Raw genomic sequence first — 6,248 nt, forward strand, 5'->3', positions numbered from 1 at the left:
GCCGGAGGCATCACAATACCAGATTTCAGGACATACTACAGGGCAGTTGTTATCAAAACAGCATGGTACTGGTACCGAAACAGATGGATAGACCAATGGAACAGAATAGAAACACCAGAAATCAATCCAAACATCTACAGCCAACTTATATTTGATCAAGGATCCAAAACCAAGCTCTGGAGTAAGGACAGTCTATTCAATAAATGGTGCTAGGAAAATGGGGTTTCCACATGCAGAATCATGAAAAAGACTCCTACCTTTACCTTACACAAAAATTCACTCAACATGGATTAAAGACTTAAATCTATGACCCGACACCATCAAATTATTAGAGAGCATTGGAGAAACCCTGCAAGATATAGGTACTGGCAAAGACTTTTTGGAAAATACCCCAGAAGCACAGGCAGTCAAAGCCAATATTAACATTTGGGATTGCATCAAATTGAGAAGTTTCTGTACTTCAAAAGAAACAATAAGGAAAATGAATAGGCAACCGACAGGATGGGAAAAAAATATTTGCAAATTCTGCAACAGAAAAAGGGTTGATAACCAGAATCTACAAAGAAATCAAGAAAATCCACAACATCAAAACAAATAACCCACTTAAGAGATGGGCCAAGGACCTCAATAGACATTTTTCAAACGAAGAAATCCAAATGGCCAACAGACACATGAAAAAATGTTCAAGATCACTAGCCATCAGGGAAATGCAAATCAAAACCACAAGGAGGTTTCACCTCACCCTGGTGACAATGGCTCACATTCAGAAATCTACCAACAGCAGATGCTGGAGAGGATGTGGGGAAAAAGGGACACTAACCCACTGTTGGTGGGAATGCAAACTGGTTAAGCCACTATGGAAGTCAGTCTGGAGATTCCTCAGAAACCTGAATATAATACTACCATACAACCCAGCCACCCCACTCCTTGGAATTTACCCAAAGGAACTTAATTTGGCTAATAAAAAAGCCATCTGCACATTAATGTTTATTGCAGCTCAACTCACAATAGCTAAGACCTGGAACCAACCCAAATGCCCATCAACAGTAGACTAGATAAAGAAATTTGGGACATGTACTCCATAGAATACTATACAGCAGTAAGAAACAATGAAACCCAGTCATTTGCAATAAGATGGAGGAATCTGGAAAACATCATGCTGAGTGAATTAAGCCAGTCTCAAAGAGACAAATATCATTTGTTTTCCCTGATCGGCGACAACTGAGCACCAAAGGGGAATCCTGTTGAAGTGAAATGGACGCTATAAGAAACAATGAACTGATCAGCTCTTGTCCTGACTCTAGATGTACAATGTAATACTTTATCCTTTTTAGTATTTGTTGTTGCTGTTGTAGTTGTTGTTGTTCTAGCACTAGTGGTTGAACTCTGTAATTAACACAAAATTATTCTTAGGTGTTTAAATTTTAACTGAAAAGTGATCCCTGTTAAATTTAAGAGTGGGAAAAGAGAGGGAGGAGATGTACAATTTGGGGCATGCACAATCAGACTTGCCCCAAATGATGGAGTTAGAAATGTGCCAGGGGATTCCAATACAATCCCATCAAGGTGGCATGTACCAATGCCATCTCACTAGTCCAAGTGATCAATTTCAGTTCATATTCGATGGCTCTAATAGGTCTAAGAATCAAAGGGATCACACAAACAAGACAAGTGTCTGCTAATACTAACTGATAGAATCAAAAAGGGAGAGAAAGATCCAACATGGGAAGTGGGATACACAGCAGACTCATAGAATGGCAGACGTCCTAAACAACACTCTGGCCTCAGAATCAGCCCTTAAGGCATTTGGATCTGGTTGAAGAGCCTATGAGAGTATTATAGGCATGGAAGCCAAGATACCATGGAAAAGAAAAAAAGCAACAACAAAAAAAGAGCTAAATGAAAGATCTCTGCGAGTGAGATCCCAGTGAAAAGAATGGGGCCATCAAAGAAGGAGGTACCTTTCTCTGAAGGGAGGAGAGAACTTCCACTTTGACTATGACCCTATAGGAATAAGATCAAAGTCAGCGAACTCTAAAGGCTTCCATAGCCTTGGCAACTCATGACTAGAGCCTAGGGAGATTACTGACGCCATGAACAGGAGTGTCAAATTGTTAAGTCAGCAACAGAAGTCACTGTGTACTTACATCCCATGAGGGATCTGTCCTTAATGTGTTGTCTAATGTGCAGTGATGCTATAACTAGTACTGAAACAGTATTTTTACACTTTGTGTTTCTGCGTGGGTACAAACTGATGAGATCTTTACTAATTATATACTGAATCGATCTTCTGTATATAAAGATAATTGGAAATGAAAAAAAAAAAACCTGGTGTTAAATTGGAAATTGCATAGAAAATTAATTAATTTTTAAAAAAATATTATATAGGATCTTTGTCTTTAATGTGCTGTACACTCTTATTTAATGCTATAACTAGTACTCCAACAGTATGTTTCACTTTGTGTTGCTATATGGGGGCAAACTGTTGAAATCGTTACCTACCTTATATATACTAAACTGATCTTCTGTATATAAAGAGAATCGAAAATGAATCATGATGTGATTGAAGGGAAAGGGGAGGGTTGTGGGTGGGAGGGAAGTTTTGGGAGGGTGAAGCCATTGTAACCCATAATCTGTACTTTGGAAATTTATATTCATTAAATAAAAGTTTAATAAAAAAAAGAAATTTGTAAATTCATTAGCATTTACATTGATGCTTTTTCCTATTTATGAATATTCCTTTTTATTATTAGTTTTTTGATATTTGTATTTCCATGCTTATTTCATCACTACTCACAATAGCCAAGATATAGAAACAACTGAAGTGCTGGTATGTGGATAAATAACTAAATTGTGATATGCATGATTACTATTCAACTTTAAAAAGAAAATAAGTTTGTTTGACTTAGAGGTTAACACACATGCATCCTATATAGAGTGCTTCGGTTTGAGCCACGGCTCCTCTCACAATTCTGGTTTTCTGCTAATGTATATACTGGAAGCCAGCAGGTAATTGGACATGTGGTTTGGTCTCTAACATCCATGTGGGAAGACTTTGAGTTTTAGGCTCCCAACTTTGTCCTGGTGGAGCCTGAGCTGTGGCAGCAATTCAGGGGGTGAAATAGCAGATGAGATTTCTCTCTCTCTCTCTCTCTCTCTCCAATCTTCTCTTGGTCTCTCTAATAAATAAAAATAAATCTTATAAAAGAAAATTCTTTGGCATATTAAAAAAAAAAACTCTTCATTTCACTGAACTTTTACTACACTTGATCTTAGCCAAAAGGCCAAGAAGCGATTGAATTTTTTAAGGTTTATTTCATTCGATTTTATTTAATACTTCCCTAATTTTTATTGTTTCTTTCTCCTACTAATTGGTTAGATTCTCTTTTTTCTAGGTCCTTGAGATCCATTGTTAGATCATTTATTTGATAACCTTTCCAATTTCTCAATATAGGCACTAATTGCTATAAACTTTCCCCTTAACACTGCTCTTGCTTTACCTGGTAAGTTTTGATATGTTGTGTTGTCATCTTCATTTGTTTTCAGAAATTTTTTAACTTCCATTTTGATTTCTTCTATGATTCATTGTTCATGTGATTAAGTCTTCATGCTAAATATATGTTTTTTTTTTTTGTTTTTTGTTTTTTTTTTTTTTTTTAGACAGGCAAAGTGGACAGTGAGAGAGAGAGACAGAGAGAAAGGTCCTCACTTTGTATGTTTTCTGGAGTTTATTGTGACATTTTTCAAAAACATGGATGAATTTGGAGGATATTACATTAAGTGACAAAAGCCAGACAAAAAAGATTACTGCATCATACGTCTTATAAGTGGAATCTAAAAAAGAAAAAAAAACCTTAGAAACAAGACAATAGGACAATGGTTATCAGCTGTGGCTGATACTTAGGTAGGCCTAAGTATACAAAGTGGCAGTTATGTATGATGAATAAATCCAGAGATCTAAAGTACAACATGGAGACTATAGTTAAAAATAGTTTACTGCCTACTTTATAGTTTCTAAGAGAGTTTATTAGGGCCAGCACTGTGATGTAGTATGTTAAACCTCCTCCTACATTGCTGACATTGCATATGGTGATTCACTGGAGTTTGGGCTGCTCCACTTCTGATCCAGCTCTCTGCTGACATGCCTGGGAAATCAGTGGAGGATGACCCAAGTGTTTGGGCACCCATGTTGGTGACCTGGAAGAAGCTCCAGGCTCCTGGTTTCTGGTCAGCTGTTGCAACAATGTGGGGAGTGAAACAGTAGATTAAAGATTCCTCAGAGTGTTGATTTAAGATATTATTTTTTATTTGGCAGCTAGTGTGAGAGGGAGACAGAGAGAAAGGTCTTCCCTCTGTTGGTTCACACCCAAATGGTCGCCACAGCCAGTGCTGCACCAATCTGAAGCCAGAAGCCAGGTCCTTCTTCCTGGTCTCCCACCCAGGTGCAGGGCCCAAGCACTTGAAGAAAGCAACTGGGACTAGAATCAGCACCCATATGGTATGCTGGCACTGCAGATAGAGGATTAACCAAGTGAGCCATAGTGCTGGCCCCGATTTTAGATATTCTTACCACAAACATATACAAAATAACTATAGAGCATGATGCATATATTAAATTACTTAACTGTAGTAATCACTATGAGAAGTATATGTGCATTTGAACTTAAAGGGATATTGTACTACTAAATTATGTCATTTCATATATATTTGAAATCTCACTGTGGCTTTTAAGTGTATTTCCCTTATGACTAGTGATTCTGAGTATCTGAAATTTTATGTTGGCCATTTTTATTTCATCCTTTGCAAAATGCCTGTTCATATCTTTTGCCCATTTCTTAACTGGATTGTTTATTTTGTTGTTATATTGAATTTTTTGAGCTCCGTGTATTTTCTGGCTATATTAATCCTTTATCATATGTAAAGTTTGCAAATATTTTCTGCCATTCTATCAGTTGCATTCTTACTTTGTTAAGTATTCCTTTTGCTGTGCAGAAGCTTCATAGTTTGGTTTAATCCCATTTATCTATCTTTGCCTATATGGACTGTGCTTCTGAGGTTCCATTCAAGAATTCTGTGCCTATGACAATATCTTGCAGTATTAATCTGATATTTTCCTCTAGTAATGTCATTCTTATAGGTCTTGAGGTTAGATCCCTGGTACATTGTGAATTGATATTTGTACAAGGTATAATGTAGAGGCCTTGTTTCATAATTATGCATGCCATGATCCAATTTTCTGAACACCACTTGTTGAAGAGACTGTCTCTTCTCCAGGGAGTGTTTTTAGCTCATATGTCAAAAATCAGTTGGTGGTAGATATGTAGATTAATTTCTGGGGTCTCTAATCTGTTCGATGCTCCACATGTCTATTCTTATGCCAGTAGCATGCTGTTTTGATTATAACTGTCTTATAATACATCTTGAAATTTTTCATCTTCTCTTTGGAGACAGATAGTTATGGCATTAAATGTGTCCTAGGAAAGTCCGAGGATGCACGTGAAGGCTCAGAGCATTTCCATTTTTCACGTATTTTCATATATTTTATCACATAAATACATCAAGTTGATCTTGGATCCCAGTATCGTTTGAGTTTTTAAAGAAGCATGATTGTTAAAGCATTATATCCCTGGTTCTATAATTGGATAATTGCTTCAGAAAATCTGAAAGCAATATAACATGTTAACAAGAATGTCATATAACATTTAAAAATATGTGTCTGCATTATTTTCTAAAGTCCTTTTAGATTATGCATCTCACTTTAACCCAATTATTTAATGAAAGAAAGGTGGCATTTTAAGCTCCTTTTCATAATTCTATGTAACATTATAGCAAAGGTCTGTGAGAAAGATCAAAGGTGATCTTCAATGTATGAAACTATTTTGTCATGCTAGAAAACCGTTTGTAGTTGTTGTGAAATGGCAATATCAGCTTAGAATACTATTTCATGCTCAGCAATTTTAAAGAAAAGTACATTAAATTTATCCCAGTCCAAAAATTGGCCTTTACCCAAAAGTCAGAGCTAGTTCAAAGTAAGGAAAACATTAACTTTTGCAAACATTTTTTTTGTCTCAAGGTAATCATTATTAAGTTATGACATATTAATTGGTTATATATGGTCAGAGGAGGGTGTTTCACCTAAAGCTGCAAAGAGTCAGGGAGGGAGGAAGAAATGACACACACACACATCCACACACATCCACACACACACTCACACATGGTGGTATGGGAGGAATTTTTGGCATATGGCA

General features: G+C 36.5%; 1 pseudogene; it reads right to left on the bottom strand.

The window, feature by feature from the left end:
- Positions 1–3,207: 3,207 nt before the first annotated feature.
- Positions 3,208–3,296, bottom strand: LOC133752424 (U2 spliceosomal RNA; annotated as a pseudogene).
- Positions 3,297–6,248: the final 2,952 nt, after the last annotated feature.

This window comes from Lepus europaeus, chromosome 2 (genome assembly GCF_033115175.1).
Source record: "Lepus europaeus isolate LE1 chromosome 2, mLepTim1.pri, whole genome shotgun sequence".
NCBI lineage: Eukaryota > Metazoa > Chordata > Mammalia > Lagomorpha > Leporidae > Lepus > Lepus europaeus.